Source organism: Panthera pardus, unplaced genomic scaffold (genome assembly GCF_024362965.1).
Source record: "Panthera pardus isolate Hobbes unplaced genomic scaffold, ASM2436296v1 HiC_scaffold_2, whole genome shotgun sequence".
NCBI classification, from domain to species: domain Eukaryota; kingdom Metazoa; phylum Chordata; class Mammalia; order Carnivora; family Felidae; genus Panthera; species Panthera pardus.
The window spans coordinates 97,757,168-97,772,690 of NW_026526765.1; the positions used below are offsets into that span (position 1 = coordinate 97,757,168).

General features: G+C 42.8%; 1 long non-coding RNA gene across 1 annotated transcript; it reads right to left on the minus strand.

Annotated features, from left to right (window-relative positions):
• Positions 1–1,339: 1,339 nt before the first annotated feature.
• On the minus strand, positions 1,340–15,012 carry LOC109274963 (uncharacterized). The gene is made up of 3 exons (XR_002083926.2): positions 14,918–15,012; positions 3,021–3,271; positions 1,340–2,306 (listed from the first exon to the last, which is right to left on the minus strand). It is a non-coding gene; the product is annotated as an uncharacterized LOC109274963 (long non-coding RNA).
• Positions 15,013–15,523: the final 511 nt, after the last annotated feature.

A 15,523-nucleotide genomic window follows, 5' to 3' on the forward strand; every position in this document is an offset into this window, starting at 1 on the left:
GACCCCACATTAGAGATACTGTGTCTGGATTTGAGGCCCTGGGAGGTCATGGAGGGAGACCTTTGATAGGGCCAAGGCCCCTAGTCCACTCCACAGCAGACCAAGCAACTGGGGTAAAGTTCACTCTGTCCACTTGGTGGACACACATCCATTCTTTCCTCCATCTTAGGCACACCCTCAAAGGCTGTTTCTGTGCATGGAGACATTACTGACTTTTGCCACAGCACCCTCTAAGTGCTCCTGCCATTCCTTCCAGATCAATCTCTGCTCCTAAACCTGTCCTGCCTGAGGGGCAGAAGGCACGGGACCCACCAGGGCTTGAGAGGCAGGGTAGTTGCTGCACAGGCAGTTCTGGGTCAGAAAGCTAGAACCATGCTCCTGGTGCCAGAGCCCAGTTTCATGCCCAGACAGCAGCCAGGGCTCTGAGCCAAGGCTGCCGTGCAGCCCCACTGCTCCCTGGCCTCCTGCCAGCGCCCATGCCATGAAGGAACAGCCTGTCACCAGACAGGAGTGGGCACCTGGATGCCTTGAGCTCTGACTTCTCAGGCAGTCCTGCCCTGTAGGAGTACGATGCCTTTTGCCCACCTCGATGGTCAGTACAGATGTTCAAGGGAGGGGCAGGCGGGTGGTAAGCTAGAAATAGACACCGAATCCTGCAGGGTCCCTAGCTTTGAATTTAAAATGTTGTTTTCCAGGCTCATGCACAAAATCATTTGTCATCACTCGGGCCCTAACGGAGGAAAAAATACAATGGAAAATTAGATCCTGTGTCATAATGTCATGGGTATAAATAAAATGAAAGGCAAGCTTGACGTCAGTAATGAGGATTCTCACATTCCACTTCGCTTCCTCATCATCAAATATGCAGCTCAATTTACCCCCTTGGGTGGTGGAAACCGGCTAGTGTAAACAGGTGGGGGCTCTGATGTTGTGAGGACTCTGTTTCTTTCTCCCTCAAAATCCCACAGGAGGCCCAGGCAAACAGTCCCAAGGGTAGGTCTCCTTCCTGGTGCTGGGCGTCCTCTGGGTATGCAGCCCCATTCTTAGCAGATGCCACAAATCCCTCCACAAGTCCCCTCTGTTTCCCCTATATTCTTGCACTCAAACTTCCCCTCTTGGGGGCAGCCAGCTTGTCCCTTCACCAGGCTCCCCGAGATTAGTCGAAGGGACATTTCTCTACCTAAAGAGAAAGGAGGACAAAGGGAGAGAGAGCTGAGCGCTCCTTTGCACAGGGACTGGGCTGGCCTAGATGGTGGCTCCAGCCTGGGGAATATTGAGTCATATTGATTCATATTTTTTTAAGTTTATTTACTTATTTTGAGAGAGAGAGATGGGGGTGGGAGAGGGGTAGAAGAGAGGGAGAGAGAGAATCCCAAGCAGGCTCCACAGCGTCAGCGCAGAGCCCAGTGCGGAGCTTGATCCCACAAACCGTGAGATCATGACCTGAGCCAAAATCAAGGGTTGATCACTTTATCCGATTGAGTCACCAAGGCGCCCCATATTAATTCATATTTTAAACACCCTCTGGAATATGATGATCTAAAGGAACCCCCTGGTAAATAATTTTGTAGCACAAAATTACTCCCTCCACCCCCACCACCAAGTTCTATCTTTGTAAATGCAGCTATTTACATATTCCTCTAGGTCTTTCTCAGAGTGAGAAGCATCCCTGTACCCCAAAGGCAAAATTAGATATGGTCTGGTACATAGTCTAACACACCCTTATCATCAAAAGTCACCTGACTTCACAGCGTGCCAAAGAGTGCTGACAAGCAGTGCCACTTATGAGTAAACCAGTAGCTGTTAATACAATAGAAGGATTGGTGTCTCCCATTATCTGCTTCTGAGTCGATTCAAGGAGTATCACTGGACCTGGGGTAGTTGTGGAGTTTCTTCCCAACTGACACGCTGCAAGTCAAACACTCAGATGTTAACTCATTGTTCTGAAATTACTGTATTCAACAAGCATTTGTGGACTCTCTTCTGTGCTGGGAACCGTTCTTGTGTTGGGTGTCGCGAGGTAAGGATGACCCAATTCCAGACTTCTGTGTTCTGATCTGTGAAGGACAGGCATGGCATCAGCACAGCATAGGGTCTTTGGTTTCCAGCAGATCAATTTAAAACACAGTTCTAGCACTTCTTGGCTGTCAGACTGCCTACTTCAGAGGTTCTCAAGCACTGTGTGAGGGAACCGGCGGAAGGTGCTGCACACAGTGCTTGGGTCCTGAGGAGTACTCAGTAGTGTTCCCTCCCTTCTCCCAACTGCCCCATTCTCCAGTGTTTTATCTGCTGCCTAGAAAGAACACCTGGAAAGAGAAAGAAAATTATTGTCGCATATATGCACTAGTATTCATTCCCTCGCTCTAGCCTGCATACACGAGCATGTGCGTGCAGACACACACACACACACACACACACACACACACACACACACACACATTTTAACCTGGCCTTTGATAGGTGTGATTATTCCAAGCCACAGATTACAATGATATTTTTAGAACTAGATTTGTACTCTGCTGCCTTTCAAGAAGTAGATTGGATTGATAATGTACTGAAATGGCATTTGGTCATTTTCCTCTCCATGTGTACTCAGCAGGGCACAATTTGGTAGCACCTAGGCCTCAGGCACTTCTCATTTTGTGTCTCATTACGGCTGCTGGGGACAGCACTGTGGCCTGAATTCTGGGAGACCTATTTTATAAGGTGTGTTTCTGAGACCACAGGTTTTTTCTCTTTACCATAAGAATCTCGTGAGGAAATGTTCAAAATTTGTGCCAGTTCTGGCAATTTCAGCATCCAGCATCCAAATACCATACCTGGCTTCTAGAACCTTCTATGACAGTCTCTGTCTGTTTTGACATAACCCAAGCTCTCCTCTTCCTTCCATCTCAAAACTCACCCTTCCTATAAACCTTCCCTCCCAGACCTACTATCTAGATGGATATGGGTTAACCATGAGGTGAGATGAAAATTCTATGCCAGCAGGGTAAAGATTTTGGAGAGTTTTTTTGTCTTACTTTTTGTTATTGTGATGGTTAAAGAAGTCCACTTGTTTGTCTCAGACCCATTTAGGGCACTTCTTCTGCCAGAGTAGGGGATAGAGTAGGAACCAGGAGTCTTGTGTTCTCCTCAGAGTTCGAATATTCCTCTAATACACTGAGCATTTTGTTCTTCTCCTTTGGACCCAAAGTCCAAAACCAGCTTGTACTGGGCTCATGAGAGGTGAGTGTCAAAATTTCAGGAATCTTGCCAGATGGTTGTTAAAACACTGCCATTATTGAAAATTAAATTATATAGGCATACAGTTAGATGAATTATATTAAAAACAAAGGTAATAAATACTTAAACCTCATCACTTCCTAAATATTTCATTATGCCTACTCTTATCTATGCACTTGAAGCTATTTATGTCTACTGGATCTCTATGTGGGAATACTGCATATGGGGTGTTACTGCACATTTCCTCCCAACTCCATTTCAATGACGTCACACTGGTAGCTGGAACTCAGCCATGGTGGGCAGTATTTACACCAGAGAATCCAGCAAACACTACAAATCAGGGCTTTATTTATTACTCCTTTCCCCGCCAAACCAATTGTTAAGCACTTATCAGCAGACCCCTATTTTGTTCCCCACTGGGGTCAGGAGCCAGGCCTGTAGTCAGCTAGGAGTGCTAACATCCAACTTCATGGATGTGGGGAGACATCTGCAGAACCTTCCAAAAGCTCTGCCTGTGCCTTCCCAAAGCCATTTTTCCTAGACATCTTCGGACACTCTCAAGTAACTCCTAGCATGTTCCCACCACCACCCCAGAGACACACATGCCCCCCACCACAGGCATTCTTGCTTCTCTGTCTGTCTGCCTGTCTGTCTCTCATGGTCCACACAATCTGCTTGGGGTGAATTCTGTCAACTCCAACACAATTCTAGGGAATTTGAGAATCTGTAGCCTGGGGCTTGGGGGTATCTGAAGTTATCGGAAGGGAGAAGCAGCAACAAAAGGAATATTTTGTATATAAGGTAACTGTGAATACAATCTCCTAGCATTTGGTCACACATATGACCTTAAAAACTGGGAGATGAGTGGTTCTCCTTGGTTCTCCACTGTAGACATTTTTTTTTTGGCAGACACACTGGAACTGGAATTTTTAAAAGTTGTTGGGGGGTAGGGGAGAGGGGAAAGTGGGTGATGGGCATTGAGGAGGGCACCAGTTGGGATGAGCACTGGGTGTTGTATGGAAACCAATTTGACAATAAATTATCTATTAAAAAAAAAGTAAACCTATAGCTTTGACTTCTGATTTTCAAGACACTCAGCTTTTTTTGCCTATCGCCCCCCCCCCCCCACAGTGCATAGGGTCAAAATGTATCACTGTTAAAAGAATACAGAGGGTTTTGCACTTCATATGGCCATATCACAATGATTAGTATATTGGCTTTTAGAATGACACAGACATGGGAGCAACACACACTGCTATTCCCATTATGAACAAAGGAGGCCGAAGATACCTATTTTAGCATTGCCCACCTGGCTAGTTTGTGAAATGGTGGAGATTAGGCCTCACAGTACCAAGTGGTTTTGGAAATGCCATACCTTACAAAGACCAGAAAGAGGACATGCCAATTATTTTAACCTGAAGTCAACCAAGTCAACCCACGTGCTATCCTCTTCCTCCTCCAAGGACTCTCATGTCAGCATTCCACCTGATTCCACGGCATTGAGCTATTTAGAGATTCGTCTTGGCCTCAAAGACCATTTTTTACTAGAAAGTGAGATTAGAGGTTGACCTTCAGTGTCCTTAACAGATGACACCAGAGTACAAAGAAGAAGACCACAAGGCCATGGCACTGCAAGGCCACAAGATCAGAGGGGGACGCAGGAAGTGCCGAAAATGTCCTACTTGTAAAACAGAGTATGGGGTTCTTGAAGTGTGAATCCACATACCATAAACATCTAAACAATTTTTTTTTTATGAGACTGTAGTTTATTAATTCCTGGCAAAAAGACTGGATGACATTGAGACTTATTAACTTGCTGGCCAATTGGGCAGAGACTGGGAAGGGGGAAAGAAGAGAGGCCAGCTTTGGCAAAACAGCTGCTTACCCAGTCCTTGAGCCAGACCCAAAGAACTGGGGGAAAGAAACTCCTCATTATATCCTTGTAAGTGAAGGTTTTGTTTTACAAACTGTGACTGGAAAAAAATTTGTCCCAAACTGTTGATAGTAGTTATTTGAAGAGAAATGAACACTCTTTAAAAAATTCCCACTATTGGGGCACCTGGGTGGCTTAGTCGGTTAAGCGTCCGACTTCAGCTCAGGTCATCATCTCACAGTCCGTGAGTTCGAGCCCCGCGCTGGGCTCTGTGTTGACAGCTCAGAGCCTGGAGCCTGCTTCGGATTCTGTGTCTTGCTCTCTCTCTGCCCCTCCACTGCTCATGCTCTGTCTCTCTCTGTCTCAAAAATAAATAAAAACATTAAAAAAATATCCCACATTTGCAAATGACATATCAGACAAAGGACTAGTATCCAAAATCTATAAAGAGCTCACCAAACTCCACACCCGAAAAACAATCCAGTGAAGAAATGGCCAGAAAACATGAATAGACACTTCTCTAAAGAAGACATCCAGATGGGCAACAAGCACATGAAAAGATGCTCAACGTCGCTCCTCATCAGGGAAATACAAACCAAAACTACACTCAGATATCACCTCATGCCAGTCAGAGTGGCCAAAATGAACAAATCAGGAGACTATAGATGCTGGTGAGGATGTGGAGAAACCGGAACCCTCTTGCACTGTTGGTGGGAATGCAAACTGGGGCAGCCACTCTGGAAAACAGTGTGGAGGTTCCTCAAAAAATTAAAAATAGACCTACCCTATGACCCAGCAATAGCACTGCTAGGAATTTACCCAAGGGATACAGGAATGCTGCTGCATAGGGGCACTTGTACCTCAATGTTTATAGCAGCACTGTCAACAATAGCCAAATTATGGAAAGAGCCTAAATGTCCATCGACTGATGAATGGATAAAGAAATTGTGGTTTATATACACAGTGGAGTACTACGTGGCAATGAGAAAGAATGAAATATGGCCTTTTGTAGCAATGTGGATGGAACTGGAGAATGTTATGCTAAGTGAAATAAGTCATACAGAGAAAGACAGATAACATATGTTTTCACTCTTATGTGGATCCTGAGAAACTTAACAGAAGTCCATGGGGAAGGGGAAGAAAAAAAAAAGAGGTTAGAGAGGGAGGGAGCCAAAACATAAGAGACTCTTAAAAACTGAGAACAAACTGAGGGTTGATGGGGGGTGGGAGGGAGGGGAGGGTGGGTGATGGGTATTGAGAAGGGCACCTTTTGGGATGAGCACTGGGTGTTGTATGGAAACCAATCTGACAATAAATTTCATATTTAAAAAAAATCCCACTATCAACATACAATTTTAGCAGATAATCACCTTTTTTCATTCTTCCTTATACTTTCAGAAGCACAATAATAACACCTTAAGTGTGTAAAGCAATTGAGCCTTTGCAAAGTGTTCTTGTCCATTACTTCAACCGATCCATATACATCCTATATAAGAATTCTCCTTGCACAAATCGGACTGAAACCTCCCCAAAGACGAAAGAAATGTAGGAAGACTTCACACTGAGGGCAGAGATTGCTATGCAGACCATTGTTCTAACTCCCTCTTGTAAGCTGCTATTGCTGTGTTCACTTAGGGTCCACATAATTTTACTTCCAACCCTCAATCCTACCACAAAATTGAGTTCAGAAGGTATTCTGTTTGGGTTTTCTCTTGGTGTTTATTTACATGCCTGCCTCCTGGCTAAAATCAATGACACATGGCTACTTTGAGAAGGAAGACAGAAATCATTTTAACATAACTTTCCCAGGAGTAAGATTAATGCCCCCTTTCACCTGTCTTCTTTATTTGAAGTCAAGTAGATTTAGTCTTTCAGTCTGGTTAAAGCAATTTTGAGAACCAATTCTTTGTGTAAATAAGTCAATTACTACTAAGAACTACCGTGAATGGTTAATAATTCTTTGGGGGCCACCTGTAGACTTATATGCTGGGAAAGGCAATTTACAAATTAGACCTCTGTGATTTGAAAAAGTGCCTCATTTTCTTTCGTTGGTAAAATCAAGACCACTGAATTATTGGATAGTAATGGGCTAGCTTCCCAAAAGCTTTAATATTCCTGTTTTGCATTACTCTCACCAAGTAAAATTACTTCAATATTAAAATAAAAAATATTCTCATAGGTGATGTATGTATTAATTATCTTGATCTTGGTGATCATTCCACAATATATATGTTTCTATCAAACCATCACATTGTACATTTAAAATATATACAATTATATTTATCCATCACTCCTCAATAAAATTGGGAGGAAAGAGGGGAAAAAAGAATATTCTCACCAAATCCAAATATCAAGATGATATGATGGAGAAAGGTGGCCACCTTGGAAAACATCATCAGATTTCAACACATCATTGAGGAAAAGAGAAAGAAAGAGAAAAAGAAAGAGGGTCAGAGAGAGAGAGAGGGAAGAAGGGAAGTCAGAATTCATAGGCTACAAAACAGAAAAAAATATTACAGCTAACGAAAGTGTTCAGTTGTTCCCATGGCTGGAAAATAGGATAAAAGGACCAGAACTGACCCTTGTCTATAATATTTTAATATTTAATAAACATGGCATTTTAAATCAGGGGAGGAGGACAGAATATCACTAAATGGTATTGATATAATTTGCTACCATGTTTGAAAAGTAATTCAGAGAGAATAAAAATCCTAATTTTATTTTAAGTTTAGATTAAAATTTTAACATTATAAAATTGTCAGAAAATTATAAATCAACAGTTGTCTAATTTTGGGGATAAAAGTATCTTTAGGAATAACACCAAAGGCATCACCATAAAGTAAAGACAGACACATCCAACTTCTTAAAAATTTAAAGTTTTTGTATATCAAAAGCATCCACAAGGGGCGACTGGGTGGCTCAGTTGGTTGAGCATCCTATTCTTGATTTCAGCTCAGGTCAAGATCCCAGGGTTGTGGGATTGCACCCCACATCCACCTCAGTGCTGAGCGTGAAGCCTGCTTAAGATTCTCTCTCTCTCCCTCTCTGCCCCTCTCCCTTGCTTGTGCACGCTCTCTCTTAATATTAAAAAAAAAAAAAAAAAAAAAAAAAAAAAAGCATCCACAAGGGGCACCTGCATGGCTTGGTTAAGCATCTGACTCTTGTTTTTGGCTCAGGTCATGATCTTGTGGCTTTGTGGGCTTGAGCCCCAAGTCAGGCTCTGCACCAATAGTGAGATATCTGAGCTGATAAATAAACTTTAAAATAAAATAGAATAAATAAAAAAGCATACAAGATACAAGTCGTTTGTCAGGAAACATATTTTAACATGTATTAAAAATATTTTCTTGGGGCGCCTGGGTGGCTCAGTTGATTGAGCATCTGACTTCGGTTCAGGTTACGATCTCATGGTTCGTGGGTTCAAACCCCATGTCAGGCTTTGCTCTGGTAGCGAGAAGCCTGCTTTGGATTATCTATCTCCCTCTCTCTCTGCCCTTCCCTGACTTGTGCACACACTCTCTTTCAAAAAAAAAAAAAAAAGAATAAACATTTAAAAAATATTTTCTCATCTTCTATAAGTTGTCTTTTCATTTTCTTAATCATTTATTTTGAGAACAAAACAGCATGGGTGAATTTCAGAAACACGCTTTGTGAAAAAAGTATACTTTGGATTATTCCATTTATATGAAGTTCTAGAAAAGGAAAAATTAATCTAAAGTGATGGAAATTAGATCCATGTAAAATGGACAAGGGAACTTTTTGGGGTGGCAGAAATATTCTATATCTTGATTGTGGTAATGGCTACATGGGTATATACATTTAACAAAACTCATTACATTGCACACTTAAAGTGGATACATTTTATTGTATGTAAGTTGTATTGCAATGACAGGGAAAAAAAAAATCCATGGTAAACATCAAAGAAAATGACAAACTGAGAATATATGCAACATCTAAGACAGATAAATTTGTGAGGTCCTCATACACAAATGACTCTTAAAAATCAATAAGAAAAAAATGAATATCCTAGTATAAAATTGCAAAAACACCTAAAGGAGTCACTCATAAAAGGGGAAATAGAAATTGAAAGTAAGTATGAAAAGAATCTAACTTTTTGGAAATCAAACACAAATTAGAAAAACAACAATACAATTTATTATCTATCAAGCTGATTATTTTTAAAAATATATATTAAGTATGTAGGTTTGCTGAGGGCAGGGAGAAAAAGACATTTGCAGATCCCTAGTGGAGTGTAAATTGGTACAATATTCCTGGAAGAAAAATTGTCCATATATGTATCCAACATCCTTTTGCTTGAACAGGATGTCTAGATGTAGGGACTATGGGAGGGCATGCCTATTTTCTCTTCAAATACCCCTGGTTCAAATATCCTTAAGTTTATGCCTCTGTTATGTGCTTCTGTCCCGGAAATTAAAATATAACCTTAATTGATATAGCCCAGAATAGCACTTGTAGACACCAGATCTCCAAAACAGGTATCAACTGATAGTCTCTGAATGTGTACCCATTAAAGGGACCAGAGGGGACTGACTCATCAAATCATAGGTAGGCCCCTGGTTTCACATCAGTGTTGGCTCACATGGGGCCCCACCATTGTGAATGGCAGTCTCCTGTAGCTCATGGCTAGCAGGCTGGATGGCAAGGAGCCCACCTGTCACCAGGCTTGGCCTAGTCACCATGGCCAGGGGGATGGAGTCCTCTGGTTGGCCAGATGGGTTGTATCCTCTCCCCCGGCGGTAAAGGTCAACATATTTGATTTAGTCTCATTTAGATCAAACAGGGTAGGGGAGGAGTTCCCAAGAGAAGGAATGATGGCCAGGCTAAAAAGATAAGAGATTTTACTTTGGAGACAAGCAGGCATTCTTTTACCTCCATGCTCAGACTCCAACTTCCTCTTACTCTGGGGCCATTTCTCTGTGTTACCTAATGAATGAGCCATCGAGTGAATAAACTCAAATCTCGTGTGTGCTTGCCATCCCATCATCCCTCGCGCACCAGGAGAGATGGTGCCTCTTTCTTGGCTGTAGTGGGATTTGTCCTCCCTGCTGTGGTCACAGGTAATGTGTAAAAAAAAGAGTGGGCGAGGTGGCATCTGAAGAGAAAACCGAAAGGGCACCTGAGTGGCTCAGTCGGTTAAGCGTCTGACTTCGGCTCAGGTTGTGATCTCATGGTTTGTAAGTTCCAGCCCCACGTCAGGCTCTGTGCTGACAGCTGGGAACCTGGAGCCTGCTTCAGGTCCTGTGTCTCCCTCCTTCTCTGCCCCTCCTCTGCTGGTGCGCTCTCTCTCTCTCAAAAATAAATAAATAAACTGTAAAAAAAAGAAATAAAAGGAAAACTGGAGTCCCAGAAAAAGACTGTCTCAACCTGAGAATGTGTATATATGAAATAGGCTCTGGGCTATGAGGCAGAGGAGTTTCACTATATTCTGCGCATCGGCCATCCATACTAGGTTCCATCCACAGGTGCCCAGAGCTGGAAGATTAACCAAGTGCCTTTTCCAGTCGATACTAACCTCTCCCTTCTTTAATTTCCCGCTGCAGTTTGCATCAGCCCACGACTGACCTTCAAGTTGTTCTTGCATTGTTTCAAAGGAATTCGGTATGCCTCCTTAAATACCAGGAAAACCACAAGGCAAATTCTACCTCCTGAAGCCTTTCTTGATTATCCCAGTCTGGGGTGATCTCTCTCTCATTATCCCTACCATCACATTGGTGATAATCACATTCTGGTTTGTGGCAGCTTTTCTTGTGTTGCCTTGAATTACGATATATTTTTTAGCATCAAGGTTTACTCTTTCCTCCCCACAGATTTGTCTGACTTGTCTTGAGATGCCCAACTGCATACAGCACACAGTGCCAAGCAATATAACTTCAGTGGCTCAGAACCTGGGCTCCAGAGTCAGATACGTAGATATGAATTCCAGCTCTGCCACTGACTAACTGTGTGACTTGTTCCTCGCCTCTACGTATCTTCCTTATCTATAAAATGAGGACAAGAGTGGCACCTACTTCACTGGGCTGTTATCAGGAATGAGACAAATGCATGGCAAGGGCTTAGCCCAGTTCCTGATGGTGTTATAAGTGCTCAGTAAATGTCAGCTATTAGAATGTAAGTGCTTAGTAAATACCCACTGATTGAATGGCTCTAGCGGAGAGAAACTTTAATAGAGGGCTACTCTAGAGTGGCGTGAATCCCTGAAAAGGGGAAGGACAAATTCACAGACCTTGTCCAACAGGCTGCACAGGACAGGTCAAATATTATCGTGGCACTGAGGGTTCAGGTTGAGGTGGGAGAACTGTAAGGAAGAAAGGGCACACCTGAGGTTTTATGACACAAATAAATTGTTGGAATATTATTAATCCATTCAACAAGTATTTACTGTGGTATTGCAGGAAAACAAGAAATTTCCTTTATTGGACCTAATGAAGAATGTGATATCCAGGGCATTTCACTTCTTTTCCATATTAATGCATCAAGCTGTTCTAGTTCAAGCCTCTATGGCTTTTGACCTGAATCATTGGTGATTGTCTCTTAACTAGGCTTCACACCCACCCTGCTCTTTTCCTTACCAATACACTGAGCAGAGTTAGTCAGATGAGTTTTCTAAAATACTTGAAAACTTTATTCCCTTTCTGAAAATCCTTACTTGCTCCCTGCTGCCAGGGTGTTCTGTCTCTCCTGGACACCCGAAGCTTCTCACACATCCAAGTGTATTGAGGACGGTCTTCCCTGGCTATCTATCTAGCAAATGCTTTCTCTCCCTTTATGAACCAGCTCCAGGATCAGCGCCCTTGAGAAGCCCTCCATGTCCATCAGAGCCCAGCTGGAAATACAGAAACCACCTTCTCTATTCAAATAGAGTGAATTTAGTATAGGGCATTGGTTTCCAGGTGATGGAAAAACCAGGGGACAGTGAGGCAAAGCAGAGATTAGCACCAGCAAGAAGCTGCTACCACTCCCAGGCTGGAGGTGCAAACAGGTTACCAGATCCCAGGGGCTGGGATCGCCCTGCTGAAGCTAGATCCCAATGGGCCTGTTCAGTAGGAGGTGGTGTTATGGCAGAGACACAGATGCTTTGCAGATTTTGAAAACAGCACTCCAGGCAGGGAAGGAAAGAGAGATACCCTGACTCTCCCTCTCTCCCATCCTCCAGTCTGTCACCATTGCCTCTCATTGGTTGAACCAGCCAGAAGCCAGCTGACACTGGTCTGCAGGAGTTCCCTACTCCCACCCACAAAACAGAGCAAAGCCAAGGAAGAGTGAGGAATGGGGCTGCTCTCTGTCCTGAGTCCCTTAGGCAGATTGTCATAGTCTCTTCTCTGCTCCCTCAACTCTGCCCCATCTTTTTTATAGCCCTGATATACTAGGCTGTGATTTCTGTGTTTTTAAGTCTGTTTTCCTTAAAGGATTGTGTAATTCCAAGGGGTTAGACAATGGCCTATTCATCTTGGTATCCTCAGTTCCTGGCATAGTTCACAGTACATAACAGATATTTACTTTCTGTTGGATATCTACTAAAAGGAAACTCCTAGAGTCACCTCTAGCTAGCCCTCCTCTTCCATCTTCTTGCTTGATTCATGTACCTTGACTGAACTCTCAGCACTAAAGAATGAATAAGAAGGAGCTTGGGGTCCACTCAACTCTCTGGGTCTGCAATTCATAGCCTTACATTTAAATGCACCCAACAACAAATCACAATAATAATTTATACTCAGAGCACCATCAACATATTAACATTCTACCTTCCCATAGCTACATGAAAATTATCCATGTAAATTCCCTCCAAATCTCAAGACACCATCCCTCCACCACCCAAGATGTTTCTAGGCCACCTCTCCCTGCTGTTAATCAGTGTGTGCTCAGGGTAAACAAACTAATTTTAAAATCAGCTTAAGCAAAACATAATTAGGAAGATAAATTAGCTGCCCCCCCCCCTAAATTGCATAATGAATGCCCAAGGAGAAATTTTTATTATCTACCATTTCTATTATCTGTGTAACATTTTCTCTTCCATCATTGTAGATGATACTCAGCTGACAGTGCAGAGAAATACCACAGAACTTCACTTCTGACCTTGACTGTCTGTACAATGATTACCAAAGGAGAAAACTGGCTATTTGTGTTTTTGTTTTTCTTATCTTGAATTTATAACACCAGCCTAGTTGGAGAGGGAAAGAGGTCTGTAATTACAGTCAGACAATCAGGGTTCAATTCTTGGCTCTGATTTATTGCTGTACAATCATGGACAAGTTAGGTCAACTCTGAAAAATCAGTTTCTTCATATGTTAAATAAGGAGGATGATAATGCCTATCTCATGGACAATCACAGCCACACATTCTTCCTCTCTGGCTCTAAGCCCTTCATAAGAATTGATTCCTCTAATCTTTGCCATGAATGACTTACCGTTATTTTTTATTTTACACATAAGGAAACAGGCAAAAAGATCAAGTAACCTCCTCAAAAGGCTGTTGTATAAAGTGAGTGTGATTTTGTACATTGAGTGTGATTTGTACATTTTGTACATTAAGTAATTGTTTAAAACATAGTAGGTGCTCGATCAATTTTTTCCTTTACAAGCCCCCTGCCCAACCCATCCCCCACCAAAATAACTAGTGTGTATAGAAATTGGTTTGTTATTGAAGTTCCTTTGATAAGAGGCCTGGATCCTTCATTCCTAGTTTTGCATTCCCTGTACTGTGTAAAATGAAATATCAGACCGTATCAGCAGCTACCAATCAGTGGCCTATGAGAGGAATCTGGCCTGCAGTTACTTTTGCTATCTTGCATAATATTTATATTTAAAGTTTTTTTAATGTTTATTTATTTTTGAGAGAGAGACAGAGAGAGAAGAGTGCAAGCAAGGGAGAGGCAGAGAGAGAGGGAGACACAGAATCTGAAACAGGCTCCAGGCCCTGAGCTGTCAGCACAGAGCCTGACACGGGGCCTGAACTCACGAGCCGTGAGATCAATTAAAAAATCAGTAGGTTTCTGTCTGTCTGTCTGTCTCTCTCTCCCACACACACACTCACTCACTCACTCACTCACTCACGAGGCTTCCCTTGAAAAACCAACTCATATGGCCACGTGGACTCTTACTCCCAGAGGTCAACATTCATTTCAAGTTGACTGTGGCCACCTCCTTTCACACGGGACACAGATTTCCCAGTTTGCCATAGTCCCCACTTCTCACAGCTTCTTGCAGACATATGGGTCTTTCTCCTTTCCATCACTAAGAGTCCATGATTCCCTGACACCTGACAGCACTTCCCAGAGGAAGCATCCACTGTAGGGCACCATAGTTTTTCACTGAATGTTATTGTCACCCAATTCATTCCAATTTAATTAGGACTTACCCCTCACTACCATTTTTTTAGGCTTAATTATTTGAGACATAGAGAGAGCACGAGCGGGGGAGGGGCAGAAAGAGAGAGGGAGACAGAATCCCAAACAGGTTCCACAACCCCTTTTTAAACTGAAAGTCCTGCATCCAGGAACTCCTTGGTCCCAGGCAAACCAGGCTGGTCATTCTGTGTCACACCACAAGATTAGCCCCACAGTGGGCCCTCCCATCTGGGACATGATGATGCCCTCCTCTGGGACATTGCTTCTGAGTCTCCTTGGGCAACTGTGCAGTGCTGAAAGAGCATGTATCTGTGGGGGGAGCTGGGGTGGGCTGAATGAGAGAGCCTAGACCTTGTTATATGACTAGTTCTCCTGATGGGGCTTTGTATGACCTTAGGTGGGTCATTTTGTCTCTGGGTCTCTCTGCTTTGCTTTTCATTCATTCACCAAATATTTACCAAATGCCTTCCATATGCCAGGCACCATTGAAGGCACTGAGGTCACAAGAATGAATAAGCGAGAACAGGTCTTTGCCCTGAGAGAACTCATATCTGTAAGAAGAAACAGATATTAAAACAAATAATATGTGATAAAATTTCAGGTGGGGATAATGCCATAAAGAAACCACTGACCATGGAGTGCCTGAGTGGCTCAGCTGGTTAAGCATCTGACTTGGGCTCAGGTCATGATCTCGTAGTCTGTGAGTTTGAGCCCCACATTGGCTCTGTGCTGACAGCTCAGAGCCTGGAGACTGTCTTCGGATTCCGTGTCTCCCTCTCTCTCTGTCCTTCCCCTGCTCACACTGTCTCTCTCTCTCTCTCTCTCTCTTTCTCTTTCTCTCTCTCTCAAAAATAAATAAAAAAAAAAAATTAAAAAAAAAAAGGAGACAATTGACTATATGAGAGAAGCAAAGGACCCAGAGGCCATCACCAATTTTGGTGGATGCTAAGGAATATCAAAAATCAGTCAAAGTTCTGCCTGGACTCCTGTTTTGAACAATATGTGATTTTCCTTTTTTTTTTTTTTTAACCTATATTTATTTTTTCAGAGAGCGAAAGAGAGAG